This window comes from Pinus tabuliformis, chromosome 9 (genome assembly GCF_031772625.1).
Source record: "Pinus tabuliformis cultivar Carrire ecotype Pingquan chromosome 9, CPIR1, whole genome shotgun sequence".
NCBI classification, from domain to species: Eukaryota; Viridiplantae; Streptophyta; class Pinopsida; order Pinales; family Pinaceae; genus Pinus; species Pinus tabuliformis.
Window position 1 is genome coordinate 1,531,375,782 of NC_142307.1, and position 15,857 is coordinate 1,531,391,638.

The 15,857-nt window shown below is 37.4% G+C and overlaps 1 pseudogene; it reads left to right on the forward strand.

Moving 5' to 3' along the window:
- LOC149154446 (GTP 3',8-cyclase pseudogene) overlaps positions 1–14,614 on the forward strand; it is a 37,264-nt pseudogene extending 22,650 nt beyond the window's left edge.
- The last annotated feature ends 1,243 nt before the right edge of the window (positions 14,615–15,857 follow it).

The following is a 15,857-nucleotide window of genomic DNA, read 5'->3' on the forward strand; positions in this document are numbered from 1 at the left end:
TGTACAACTAGGAACTTGCGTGGCAGCGTGAATCGATTGTGGCTAGTTCTGTTTTAGGCTAGTGGGATCGCCTCTGTCCGCAGAGGGGATTTACCTATCCAACACCTGTCAAAGACTTCAAATTTCTTCTTAAGGAAATATATCCATGTATTCTTTGAGAATTCATCTATAAATGATACATAGTACAAAGACTTACCCAGTGATGGAACCTTCACAGGTCTGAACACATCACTGTGCACAAGTTCTAATATCTGTTTTGCCCTCTTACCACTAGAGGGGAAACTCATCCAATTCTGCTTCCCATATACACAATTTCAACAGAAATCAAAATCCAGAGAGCTACTACTCATACCTTCTACCATACCTTTACCATGAAGTATTTAAAGGCCCTTCTCTCCAATATGTCCAAGCCTTTGATACCACAGCATGGTCTTCTCTCCAGAGACCACTAGATTTTCTACTCCACTTTCAAGAACCACAGAACTGTTGCACCCATCAATAACAGTGCTACCTTACAGCTTATACAAAGTTCCAATCCAAACTCTCCACATCAATACAGTGCTCCCCGAACCATTTTGCAGGTATCCTTCTCGAACATTGTTTTTACACCTGCATCATCTAGCTTGCTTACAGAAATCAGATTTTTGGCCAATGCAGGAATATGTAGAACACCCAGAAGTGTTTTAACCCTTCCACCTTGCAACTTCAACTTTAATTTTCCCCGACCAACGATTCTAGCCTTCCTGTCATCCCCTAAGAAAACATCACCACCATCATATTTCTCATACTCGCAGAACCACTCTCTATGGGAGTGAAGTGAAAGGATGCACTTGAGTCAATCAACCATGCTTCATGATCTACATGTGTACTTGAAGAAGCCAAGTACACATCCCCACCTTCATCTGAGGTGGTTTTCGCCTCTGCAGAAGGAGCATCATCAGATCCCTTTCCTTTGTCAAGAGCTTTAGATTTATAGTCCCTTTTGTAGTGCCATTCCTTTCCGCATTTCTAGCACACGACCTTTACAGGTTTTCCTGGAGATTTAGATCTACCTCTAGATTTAGATCTCCCACTCGATGACTTATTTTTGTTTCTGTCCTGGGACCATCCTCGTACAGACAAGGCATCACCATTCTGGCCTCTCCATATTTTTCCACCTCATCTCCTCTATCAACAAGGATGAGACTATTTCATCAAACTGCAAGGCAGTTGCATTGCTACCTATTGCAATAACCAGACTATCCCACAAATCTGGTAGAGAACACAACAAACTGATGCACTTATCTTCATTTGAAATTTTAATATCAACAAACAATAACTTACTTCCCACAGTATTAAATGCGTTTAAATGTTCTATCACCGAGTCTCCTCAGGTTATACAATTTTTTCCATAGGAACAGTTTATTCACTAGAGACTTAGATTGGTACAAAGTCCCTAACTTGTCCCACAAAGCCTTCGTCATAGCTTCGCCTGATACATTCAGCAATACTAAATCTGAGACACACAATTGTATTGTGCTCTTAGCCTTCTGATCCAACTTCTTCCATTCTTCATCGGACACTCCCGTTGGTTTAGTACCTGGATCTACCGCGACCCATTGATCTTTATCCAACAACAAATCCTCCATCTCGAATTTCCATAACTCAAAACTCTGACCATTAAATTTCTTGATCTCTATCTTTCCACTGCTCGTCATCCTCTTTGACCACTAGAATTGATCCTACAGATCTCCCATTGAACAAGGTCTACCACAGGCCCGAGCGAAACCCCTCAGCAACAAAGGCATCCCCTTGAAGCCAAAACAGCTCTGATAACAAATGTAGGTTTTAACCCCGTATAGAAATTACCTGCATATGAATTCTAAAACACAGAAAATAAACAATGCGAGAGCATAACACATAAAACACATATACACAGAGATTTTCCCCTGGATCCCAAAACCGGGACTACCAGCTTGATTTTTCATTATGTTCCTTTCAATGTTACAATACATATTTATACATGTCGAAGCCTCTAATACCATGGACGGAAAACCGTCGCGTCCAAAACCATGGACCAAAAAACCATCGCAACCAAAACCATGTGCGAAAATCATGCATAAAACCATAGGTAGGTCTGCCCAACCTAACATAGGGTCCAAAACCAAAATTTTCCAGGGCGCTGCCGAGGACCCCATAAAGTGGGGTTACCTGCACCCCTCAAACCCCTTGTGACTCCCCTCGCTACGCAATCGGCGCAACGAAGGGGGGGCTCCGCCCCCCTTCTAACCCTTCGATTAACTACGTGGGCTAGTCAAAGTAATTTTTGATAATATCTCATGTTGCATTGTGGTAGGACCTCTTTCTCGGGTGTTCAGTAGTGTATATGTTCCTTATCTATAATACTACAAGTTCAGAATAACCAAATATTGTTATATTTTGTAATCCTATTTTCCTTGTCATCTCCAATCCTCGAATTAATGCCTCATATTCAAAAATGTTATTTGTGGCATCAAACTCTAGTTTAAATGATAGGGAGATGTGTTGGCCTGTGGGAGGTACTAACAGTACTCCTACTCATGTCCCTTCTTTGGACCACGCTCCATCAAAGAACAATTTCGAGATTGAATGTGGCTCCTGTTGTTGTTCAATCTTAGAGAGGAGTTGGTCTACTTCTACCTTTGTCTCAAGGTTCGTGAATAGGTTGTAATATCCCATGGATTCCTCTATGGTGTATATGTGTTCATTCTTAGATCTTTTAACATCGCTCACAACATATAGGAGTGTAATTTCTCTATACAGTCTTCTCTCTTTACCTCAAAACATAGGTATGGTTGCATAGGATGAATCCATCTGCAAGGTTAATTTTCCAGCCCAAGATCTCGAACGTAACATGCCATAGGTAGTTGGGATGTCGGCTACCACTATGTCCATAACTACACTCTTGTTTGGACTTGGGTAATATATATTACTAATTATTTGATAAGACCTAAGCATTTGACCCTTCTGGAGTCGAATGAATAAAGGTCGCGATAGGATTCAGTGACGTCCAATCCTAACGATTTAGGCGTGAGATTATGGGATGTGCCTGAGTCTAACATATATTTTTTAAGAAGCTTGTAATGAACATTAAGGGTGATGTATAAAGGAGGGTGATCATCATCTTGTTCCTCTACATGTGGTCCACATACCATAGTAGGATGATCTTCCTAAATGTTCAAAGTATCATTATGAGAAGATAATTCTACGGGATTCATAAACTTTTGTATGTGAGAGTGGTATGTTGGATTCTGATCTAGTTCCAACAAAGGTACTAGAACCTATATCTTATTCATCTCTTATTCTACATTGAATAGTGATACTGTGTTATTTTCGCTTTCTTTAGTTTGAAAAGGTAAGGGATCTTGAGTTTTGTTTACTACCTGGTTTGAGTCATGCTTGGAATTTTGATTCTAATTTGTCTTACTCTTTCAATGTGAGGGTCCCTATGTGTTTTTAAAATTTTCAAGAGGGTGTTGGTTAACATGAAGGGGAGGTTCTAAATCGAGTGAAGGCATAGCAGCTTTAGTCTGACGCCTTGCTTCAATTGGTCTACCTCATTTGTGATGCAGATCGTAATTCCTTTGGATCTCTACCATTATTGTATATGTGATTCATGTAAGAGCCCTATCCTAGGGTCTTCTAACAGATCTATTTCTGATGAATTTAAATGCAATAAGAGGCAATAGTTTACTTTCTTACAAGACTTTTAAACAAATAAAATTTTACCATTTACATTCTAATCCTTATAACTTATGGAGAACATTTCATTTTAATAAATTTACCTGAGTAATCTATAGAAGAATACATGTACCGGTGGCTGGTGGAGATGCCTTTGAGTTGTTGCTCCTGCTGAACGCTCCTCTTGACTGACCCAACTGGATTTACCTCCCAGCCAACTAGGAAATAATTCCTAGCCCAGGAAACCTCCACAGGTTCCCTAGCCCTCCGAGCCCAAGTCCAACCAGGTGTAGTGTGTGTGTCCAAGATGAATGATCTAGACCAAGATGAACAATATTTCCCTCCTCTCAACAACCCAAGAAACCTCCACAGGTTCCTAAGGTCTCCAAAAATCACAACAAATTCTAAAATCACAACCAACCCCCAAAATCATAAGCAAGGCCCAACCTCCCATTTTCTCCCTTCCCCCTTCCCTTTTTATACCCTCCCTCTCTTCTCCATCTCAACCACCTCTCATTAATGTCATTAACTTCTCATCCATCCTTACAGTTGACTTCTCTTCTCCTAAGTAAAGCTGGGAGTACATTTGGAAATGTGACATGAATATAAAATTGGGAAATTAATGGAAGAGGACCATGTCTTCTCCCAAGTAAATCTGAAAGTACATTTGGGAATGTGAGATGAATATATATATTGATAGTTAAATGGAGAGGACTATGTCTTCTCCCAAGTAAATGTGAGGGTACATTGGGGAATGTGAGATGTAATTAAATTGAGACCATGTCTTCTCCCTAGTAAATGTGCGGGTACATTGGGGAATGTGAGATGAATATATATATTGATAATAAGTTGGAGAGGACCATGTCTTCTCCCTAGTAAATGTGAGGGTACATTGGGGAATGTGAGATGAATACATATATTATTTGAAATAATGGAAGGAGGCCATATCCTTCCTAAGATTCAATTTGAGAAAGTAAGTTGGGAATTTGAATAAAAGAAAATCATGAATTTTATATTAGACCAATATTTCTCAATATTTTCAGATAATGTAAACATTAATAAAATTTGTAGGTTAAGATTTAAGTGGGGCATTACATACACCCCTCCTTCAAAAAACTTCGTCCCGAAGTTAGAATGAAAAGATACAAGGAGTTCGAAAGCATAGCAAACCAGAGAGAGTTATAGCAGTAAAATTTGATAAGTCAGACAATGACATTACTTCCCATCAAGAGTCTCCAACTGATCTATATCCTCCTATCCATCCTGACCTACTTCCATTCCCACCCTATCCGTCCTCTGCTGCTTTATCAGTGGCAACGACCATACTAACCACTGATAAAACCGACATGGTGGAAGCATTGAATACATCAACATAACTTCCCCAGTAGGCAACTGGCAATCATCATCACACGTCTAGGGGAGCATGTCCACCACTGTCCTCCCACGATTCCAGGTTTCGGAGGATACACAGTGGGAAATGCATCCACCCCTCCTTCATAACTAGGGTCAATGCCCTAACATGGACCACACTACAGAGCTGGTTGGGCTTGTCATCGAATAATCCAGTCAGGTAGTCTTGCCACCTTTCATTTGCATTTTACTCATGTCATAAGAGTGCATATAAAGTAGATACCAAATGTAATAGAACAATGTACATCATACCTTTCCTCATTGTTCATCTCGACCTTCCCCAATGGAATAGTAGATCTTGGTTATCATATGGTTCTTTCCAATCTGTAGTTTAGCTCTCATCCATGCATATATATAACCACAAAATAGATATAGATACATGATCTTAAACATCATGTTTATTAAGTCTAGTATCCACGTGTCAATTTTTTTGTTGTTCATACTGGAACTAAATCTTACATTAGTTAAATCATAATTTCACTAAGTCATTGATTATCATATCTACTTAAGCCCTATACGATGCAACAATAACTCTGACAAGTCATGCACTAGATAAATTGTAACCAAGTAAGTCATACATTTGGTCATACATCCAACATTTCCACCATCAATTGATTTTCACATGTCCAACCGAATGTATATAATGTTCATAAATAACAACATGGAACTGCAAAATAGAACCTTAACATAGGTAGCTATCTACGTCAAAATGGGCATCATAAACACTCATGTCACATCCTTTCGGAACCCCTCGATAACAATTAGAGTTGAAACAGATTCAATTGTCCATCATGGAAAATATCATTTGAACCCGGATATGCTATAAGGTGGTAAGCGACGAATTAGTGCACTATCAATTCCACTAGAAGGTGCTAGTATAAGTTTCATGCATATAATTTATTTAATACCTTAGTGAATATAAAAGTCCCACTCTTCCAATTTGTTGGTTTTTCATCTTACAAACCAATTAGTTAATCTTGCAAATAAAAGACTTAAAACTTCAGAAATTGTCTCCAGCATGATTTTCATACTTTATTTTTTTGTAAATTGAGAGAAATGTCCTCTAAATGTCAAAGGTTCAAATTTATTATATTTTTAATCATTGTTTACTAGTACTAAAACAATTTCATGATATATATTGCAGCTCACAATATGACCAAACAAATGAGAAATAATTAAACGAACGGAATAATTGCCTTTGCCTTGTTGCTATTAGTATTTCCCTTCTAAATGGCATAGCATTTCTAAGGATGCCTACTCCTTTCACAACTGGCCAGTGACCGCATAAGTTGCGAAGAAAGTTGAGGGTCCTTTTATCCAAAACTAGAGACACATTATTTTTCACGATATTTTTATTCAACGCTATAATAAGGGTAAGAGGGTATTCTAATATTTCCACTGGTCTTTTATTGACTAAATAAGCTTCCATTCTAAAAACCCAAATTCTCTATGATTTGATCTTCTCATTTAATTTAAGATCATTAAAACAACTATCATAGTAGCCTTACACAAGTCCATGGTATTCAATCTATGTTGTCACTATAAAATTCCACCAATTGTTGTGTATCCATGGAAAATAATCCAAAATGTGTGTGATGGTATTCCAGACAATAAAGTTCATATTTAGTAACTGTGAGAAATCCATGTATCAATATTACTTTAAGGGATCAAGGAAATTCACCAGCATTCAGGGAACATCCACCACTGGTTTGTACAAATTATATATCCCAATTATATGTCATGTAAACAGTGTGCACTTAATATGCCAACTGTATATGATGGCAATTGCAAATTTCCAAGTGAAATATGACAGTTATGGCACATGGACAGTGACCATATTTCCCAATATTCGATGTTATCCCCTTCTGTGTATTAGCCTTTAGGCTAAGCAATCATCACCACAAAAGGTATGCCAACATCAAAATTGAGTATGACCATTAGATGAGCTCTGAAATAGCAGCATATGGATTAAAGGGTATGCTTTATAATCAGCAATTCAAAATGTATCGAGGAGATATTTCCAGTGCTTAAAAGAATGTTCACCACAAAATTGTCATTATGAAGAACCCAAGTATAGCATATCCAGTGAAGTGATTGCAAGAAAAAAAAACAATGAATGTCATACATATGTTACTATGTAAATGATGAAACAGCGGAGAAATGCTCCCTTAGTGCTTCCAGATGTATACCAATTAATGAGCATTCAAGTGTTATTTCAAATATGAATCAAATTTGAAACAATGTCAAAATTTTCCAAAATTCAAGAGAGCAGTGTTGTAAATGAAATCAAAGTTTAGATTCCAGCATAAAATGGTCAAACTAGTGCCAAATAAACACGTTAATGATGTTCAGATACGACAGAAGGACACCAACACCAAAGCACAAGACTATGTATGTAAAACAATGCATCCACAATAATAAAAAATATAAGATATATACTAGTTCCAGAACAAGAAAGTTGACATAACAATGATGCAAATACACCCCAAAGTTTGATCATTCAAGACGTTAGCATGAACTCAGGAATTCTGCAGTAAAAGCCAGTACTTGAACCCCTAGCAACAGAAGATAGAACCAGTGTGATGCTAGTATTATTGAGTAGATATTTGGGTTGTTATCAGCACTGATTTAGTTTTGGATATACCTGAGATATCAGTCATGCAAAAATTGTCGCAAAAAGGAAACGTTTTGACAGAGCAGAGTGTGATCTGATTGGTGTGATCTGATTGCAGATTAGCAAACCTTGTTCGTAAATTCCAAAGGGCTGAGAGATAGGCTTGTTCATGCATTAATGTGAGTCTTTAGAAGATGTATCAAGCTATAAAATACCAAACCCATCATGAATACTTGCAGATCAGAATAATGTGATCTCAAACTCCAAACATCGAACTTCGAGAACATAGATTGTTCCAATTATATTAGTCAAATTGTTCATCTTGTTTTGGCATGACTCTGTCCTTCGAGATGTTTTATGCTGCTAGATTTATCAGAATGATTGCAAGAAAGCAATGGAAACGGACTGAAAATTAAACAGTTTATGCAGTCAATTATTCCATCATGGAAGTGACTTGGAAGGCGTGAATCTCATGCATTTGAATGTCATGATGAGCAATAAATGATTATTATGCCATTAGTGTGCTTTATTTCTCATAAACAAATTCAGATCTGAAAAGAATTAGATTTGTAGCCCTGAACGTCAAGCAATTAGGGCAGAATTTATTCAACTTGCCAAGCAAGTTGTTCACCTTGATTTAGGGTCGATGCTTGTGTAATGTGTAGATCAAGAAAATGGTGCAACACTTACCCTAAATCCTTAGTATGTGAACTTACAGGAGCAAGAGAAACCATTTAACATACATTTTGAGGCCTGTTTTGAAAGCAACCCAATCAGAAAGATGAGACTTTAAATATTTAGGGTAGATCTTTAGATGTGACAATTAATGATAAACATAGGTTAATCCTTAATCCTGGCAATGCTAAAGATAAACCATGAAACTATTGTTCAGCATGTGAGATCCAAGCATTCAAAAGATATGAGAAATGAAACACCCTTGGATTTAATCAACTTTAGACAAAAATTTAACAAGCAAACCCTAGGTTGTAAAACAAACGAAAAGTAAAGGTGAAGAATTTTTGGGGGGCTTTTTGGTTGAAGATGATTGATGGACTAATGCCTTAAGGGACTATGGAGTCACTATGCAAAATCCAAGTGTAGTTAAGGGTGATGAGAAACTGTCAATGCCACCTAGAGGATTGCCTCTCAAGTGTTATATAGGGCTATATTAAGATAAGTTGAATTTGAAGTGTCTTATGCAGTGCCTCATAATTCTATCATTTGTTATTCGGTATGCAATAAGATGGCAATATCGTCTGTGACGGAAAAGAAAACACTTACAAGTGCATCAAGAAGATAAGAGGCATATCCTAAAGCCTTTGAAAGAGGAGGGACAATTTGATATAGTTGCAATATCCTCCCTAAAATAGGCTGGAAAGAGTTTCTCAGAGATGTTAAGGATATGTTTGTTATCTGTTGTGCCCAAGAGAAAACGAAGGAAATAAAAAAAACAAGAAACCTGTAAATTGCTTACGGTGTAAGACTAAGCAGAATGGTAGCACAAACGGAAGTTGTAGATTATCATAGTCTCTGCAGGAGAGCTTCAAAACCTACTCCACTCGTTAGAGTTCGAAAGCTTTCTACATTGCAAGTGGATTTTCCAATAGGCACAAGGCCAATACATTCAAATGTTGGACAATCTAAACAATAAGGTCAGGGCGAAAAGGTAAGCAACAATAGCAAACACATCAACAAGGAATTGGATAACATTGTTTTGGACACTTGGTTCTCAAGGAGCTTAACCACCAGCTACTACTTGGATTTATATTGGCATACCAAGGAGTCAATTGCATGTCACATGGACACAACCTCAATGAAAGACAATTCTAGTCTAAACATCATTCTTGATGAATTACACCAACTCAATGATAAGGGCCATCACATCCTCATGACCATTCAGGGCTCCAAAAAGGGACTAAAAGAGATTAAGAAACTAGGTGTGTATGAATACTCTAATGCTACAAATGCAAACCCAAAGATCAAGGCAGGAGCCAACAACTAGTACCCCATCTTCCTAGCAAAACAGATAACTAGCACAACAGTCCTCTAGCTCGTATCACTCTCTAAGATTCTCATTTTTATGCTTTCTACTTTCTATTATGTTAGCTTAGGTTATGGAAGGTAGGGTCTAGCCCATATCTACCACTATCTAGATGCTAGAAGGCAAGGTTTAGCAAACAATAAAACTATTCATGTTTATTTTGGTTGGGACATACACAGATTTAGCAAACAATCAACTATACATCATATTTTTTGTCATGTTATGCACAATCCTTCAAGTTAGCACAAAATATCATGAAGTACGGTAACATATGTGCAACCATAACTTGCACATCGTATGCCAAGATGAAATATTTATAAAATATGTTGTATCAAACCATGTTCAATATCAACTATCCAAATATTAGTAGTGATCCACATACCCAATGATATGTGCAGCCTCATGCCTAACATATGGGTGAAGGAGGTGCAAACAAAAGAAGACTTTCAACCTTAGGCTTTTTGCACTAAAAATTGTCACCTTGACATTCTGCTATCTGTGTGAGTTCATTACCACTCATACTTTCCTCCTCTGCAAGTCTAAAACATCAGTTCCTCATATCAAGCCTAGAAAATAAGAGAAAATCCTTCAAACGTCTTTAAAACTCTGGTTCCGCACTTTATCTTTGTCTTACCTGTGGTCCCGCACCTAATGGTCATGTCTCCTGCGCACCTGACCGCACTGTCTTTGTGTTAAGGGTGCGGACCCCTGTAAAAGTTAAAAAGGCGCAAATATACTTTGAAAAATCTCACTTTCATACATTTCTAGAAGCTTTTGGAAGGAATCTTGAGGTGGAAAGTTCTCTCTTTTAAGGTTCATGTATCCCATACCTTAAGGAGCTAACCCTTTGATGTGAGGAGCTTATCCCTTTGAAGGAGGACTCTGTCCCTTCATAGGTGGACCTGTAACCTCCTCCTCTACACTATAAAAAGAAGCATTGGGCTAGTTACTTGGGAGGTTAGAAGCTGAATATTTTTGAGGTGAAATGCTGCTGGAACTTAGTCTTCTTTAGTTGAGTTTTTATGAGGAGGGATTACATACCTTTAAGATATCATTTGGAAGAGTGCAAGGCTTGTCAAAGTAAAGGAAATTCCTGTTTCGGACCCCAGGAAGAGCTTGTTCAACATCAAGGCTGAAAAGGTTGTAAGGTTATTCTACTTCAAAGTTAATACAAATAAATTTGTTTTTCTCAATAAGTTGTTGATTCATGGTTTATTTTATGGATTCCTTGATCACCATAATAGACATGATTTATGATATTTGCTATGCAGGTGCTATTTAATGTTTGCTTGTTTGTGATTGCATGTCTTTAAAGGTAACTCTTTCGAACGATTGGAGGGTAACTCTTTCGAACGATTGAAGGATGACTACTACAAACAAGCATTGGATCTAACGTAGGATCTTGACACCTTTGTAGTATTTATTTATAAATCGCATATATCTAGAGAAAGATAGGTTTGTTTGTCCGTTTGTTGCTAGACTATCTTCTGATACTAGGGATATCGGCCTTGTCTGCAAGATCGATTTATCTGGCCAACAAGGCTGAGTGGTAGGAACAATGGCAAATTCTCTAGGTAATCAATTACTATAACATCATCTTTTCTTTTTCCTCAGCCATAATCAATCAACAATTGTGACCCATGGAGAGAACATGATTGTAGGGAATAAAGTCACCACTGCCAATCTGAACAGACATAAGAATGCATGTAAATATGAATATGAAAGGGAGAGGAAGATTCTGAGGAGATGCTTTATAACATTTGCAAACAAAACTGACTACCATAAAAAAAAATACAAATGCATCAAATCCTGAGCAAATTAGTTATTTAACAGTGATTTTTTTTTTGTATTGTGCATCAAAAAATTAAGCTCAATAAGTATGACATGGTCTTTGCATCTCAACCACACAAATCAAACAGAGTCAAAATCTCCAAAAGTAATCTCTAATGCATGAACATATCCTGAGTTTAACAAGTCACTTGAATCCTTAAGGGTCTTACTTTGAATAAGAAATAGACAATGTTGTTGCATGTGGAAGTCATGCACAACATGCCTTCCTTGAAACAAATGAGATGGTGAAATGGATTTCTTCCATATATGGTTTTAATTTCAAATAGTGAGGAAATTAAGTTGTATGATAACCTGTATCATTTTAGTGCCCAAAATCCTATGTTACCAGAAACAAAATAGACGTTGGCATTCTTGCAGTTATAAGGTGTAGAAACAAAATAGGACAAACAACTTTGTTTTCTAAAGTGGTTTCCATTTCAAAGGCTCTCCTCAATAGGTTGAGAGACCTTGTGTGCTACCAATTATGAAGAATGGGCATGGAATCCTTTCCAGAGTAGCACAACTCTATCATTGAAGATCCTAGGAAGTCCTAGCAATTCCTATATTGCTCTTGTGGGAAGGGGATCGTTTCATTCTAGTTCCCAATTCCCAAGAAACATGGAAACACTAGAATCACTTTTGTAATGCTCAGGAGTAGTTCTTGTGCTGCTTTGACCACACTTGAACAAGATCATCTCGTAATCCAAAATTCAAGTTGGGTGACTCTACATAGGTTGAGTCCTGATGGCTTTCGGTAATAGGTAGACCTGCTTGATCTTTGGTTCTGCACCAATTTGGGCAAATGTGGAGATTGACTTTTGTGTGTTTGTGTGTGCGTGTGTGCTTTTTGATGAAATAACCTAGTTTGTTGCAATAGCTTAACAAATCTAACTTTCCAAACTTAAGGAGAAGATGACTACGTTGATCTTGTAATAGAATCATACTTGGGATTACATTGTGGTAGCAGGCCTTGTAGTCCAGTGCCTTAAATGAAGGTCCTTTCCAACTATGAAACTTAGACCATTGTCAGATATTTTTACCTTATTATCCTATGAGATCAATACTACAATGAGAAAAAAACCTTTACCTATGGCTGTCTTTTAAATATTACCTGTGAGTTTGGATCTCCAATTGGTTCACCTGCTCCTAATGACCTCTAGGATTCGGAAAAAAAAACCATAATTTTGTTATCAAGGACAATAGAGTCATTTTTAAGATATAATATTCAATTTGTTTCAGTTCAATGGTGCATTGAGGGAGTTTGCTTCATTTCTTCACTAATTCTCACTCAAGCATAAAATCCGTGTTTAAATTGCTTGGTATTTTCAGCAAATAAACAAGGGATCTCTCCTTTGAAACAAAACTGTTTGATGCATCCTTAATGTACACATTTGTATACTCCTCTGGCTGGCTCCTATTGCTCACAATGTTGCTGAGAATAGAAAGACAACCTTTTCAAATATTGGTGCCACTTACAATTGCATGATTGATCATTTTGCAAAGAATCCATAGCACAGATATTAATGCAAGGTCCCCACAACTTTTCACTTGCACTCCTATGTTCTTCCAAAGGTTTTATCCCGTAAAACCTACCTAGATTCTAAAAGATGCTAGTGATATGGTGTAACCCTATTTTCTTATAAATGTTATTGTTTGAACATCTTTTGCTAAATTGGTTTGATGTTAAGTATTTCCATTGTATAAAGGTACTGGCAATTTATTAGTTCTATAAGACAGGAAATAAGTTTGGCAAAATTGAATTTTTATATTTGTATTGTGCATGTTATAGATAAATGTTATATTTGTGAACTGAAATTTGTCATTTCCTGAAGTGGTTTTTTGTATGAATTTCTACCAGGATGACAAGATGCAATCATTATATTCCTATCCAGTACCTGCCAATTCTATGAAGTATTTCTCTTCGTCTCTATTTTTGGAAAGAGTAAGGCCAGTATCCCATGCTGTTTCTAGTCATTGGCAACTTCTGCTGCAAAGTCTATCACAGAATCATCTGTGGAAAATGCAACTATATCAAATATTCTTATTGATTCATTTGGAAGGATGCATACCTACCTGAGAATTTCCCTGACTGAGCGATGCAACCTAAGGTGTCAATATTGCATGCCTGATGAAGGTGTGGAGCTTACTCCCAACCAGAGCTTTTGTCTCAAAATGAAATTATCCGCTTGGCAAACCTTTTTGTGTCTTCAGGTGTGGATAAGATCAGGTTGACTGGTGGGGAACCAACTATTCAACCAAACATCGAAGATATATGTGTTCGCTTGTCCAGAATAAAAGGACTCAAAACTCTGGCAATGACTACAAATGGTCTTACCCTAGTAAAGAGCTTCCAAATTTCAAAGAAGCTGGATTAAATTCATTAAATATTAGTTTATATACATTGGTTCCCGCAAAATTTGAGTTCTTGACTAGACGCAAAGGGCATGAAAAAGTTCTAGAATCAATAGAAACTGCTATCAGTCTTGGTTACAATCCTATGAAGGTAAATTGTTTTGTGATGCGTGGGCTAAATGATGATGAGATTTGTGACTTTGTAGAAATGACAAGGGAAAAGCTGATTAATGTGCGATTCATCGAGTTCATGCCTTTTGATGGCAATGTGTGGAATGTCAAGAAGCTTATTCCTTATGCTGAGATGCTTGACACAATTGTAAAACACTACAATGGTCTCCAACGGCTTCAAGATCATTCATCTGACACAGCAAAGAACCTTAAGATAGATGGATTTGTGGGAACTGTTTCTTTCATTACATCAATGACACAACATTTTTTGTGGTGGATGCAACAGATTGCGTCTTTTGGCAGATGGAAACTTCAAAGTTTGTCTTTTTGGTCCTTCAGAGATAAGTCTGTGGGATGCAATACGTAAAGGTGTGGATGATCAAGGATTGCAAGAAATTATAGGGGAAACGGTCAAAAGGAAAAAAAAAACAGCTCATGCAGGCATGTTTGATTTAGCAAAGACACCAAACAGACCAATGGTTCACATTGGTGGTTGAGTAATGAAGTATAAGAGAAACAAGAGCGGTTACAGAGGAGGAAGTGGAACAAAGGGTTCTAACTACTTCCAGCGAAGATGAAAATAAGAAGCCAGTAGATTCCACTTTGAAAGAGTTTCCTGATTCAGGGCAAAAGGAATCTGTGGACTAGTTTTTGAAAGTATTCGATGTTATGTCGAAGAAAGATTTTGACGGAGGTCTTCCTCTCAAAGATGAAAAAGCAATTGGTGGCAATTCCTACAGTCAAGCTGTAGATCACGGAGATCAAATTGATCTAGGGGTTGATCAAATTGGAGAAAAAAAAAATCGGGAGAAGAATGCAGAGGGAGAGTTCACTCACAATTTATTGTCGGCTACCCTGCAGAAGATCAAGAGAGACAAATTGACTCGGGAAGTGACAAAGAGATGGAAATGGAAAGGGTGCTAGAACAGCAGGCAGAGTTGATTGATCAGTACAAGGCCGAGGAAATTGCTCAAAGAGAATGGGAAAAGAAGTTTAGAGAGCTCAGTTCTTCATCTGCGCAAAGCATGGAATGCCGCAAACATGAACACATGCTAATATTACTTCAAATTGCTCAAAGAACCGCCTTCAAAGAATACTGCCAAAAGGTTTAGCACAAAATGGTCTTCTACACAATTTTATTTGCCCGAAAACAGAAAATTTTCTTGTTGCAACAGAAACTAAAGTGTTATTTTAGCTTAGATGGAAGCTTCTACCAGATTGCAAGTAAAATTTTAAAGTTCAATTTACAGGTTAGTAATGTCTTGGTCTTCAAAGACTCAACTAGATTTGAAAAATCTCTAGTGGGTAGGCTTCAAGGTCCAGATTTTGAACCCAAGCACTGATACCATGTGTATGAGCCCTATCATAGGGTCTTCTAACAGATCTATTTCTGATGAATTTAAATGCAATAAGAGTCAATAGTTTACTTTCTTACAAGACTTTTAAACAAATAAAATTTTACTATTTACATTCTAATCCTTATAACTTATGGAGAACATTTCATTTTAATAAATTTACCTAAGTAATCTATAGAAGAATACATGTACCGGTGGCTGGTGGAGATGTCTTTGAGCTGTTTCTCTTGTTGAACGCTCCTCTTGACTGACCCAACTGGATATACCTCCCAGCCAACTAGGAAATAATTCCTAGCCCAGGAAACCTCCACAAGTTCCCTAGCCCTCCAAGCCCAAGTAACCAAGTGCAGTGTGTGTGTCCAAGATGAATGATCCAAACCAAGAT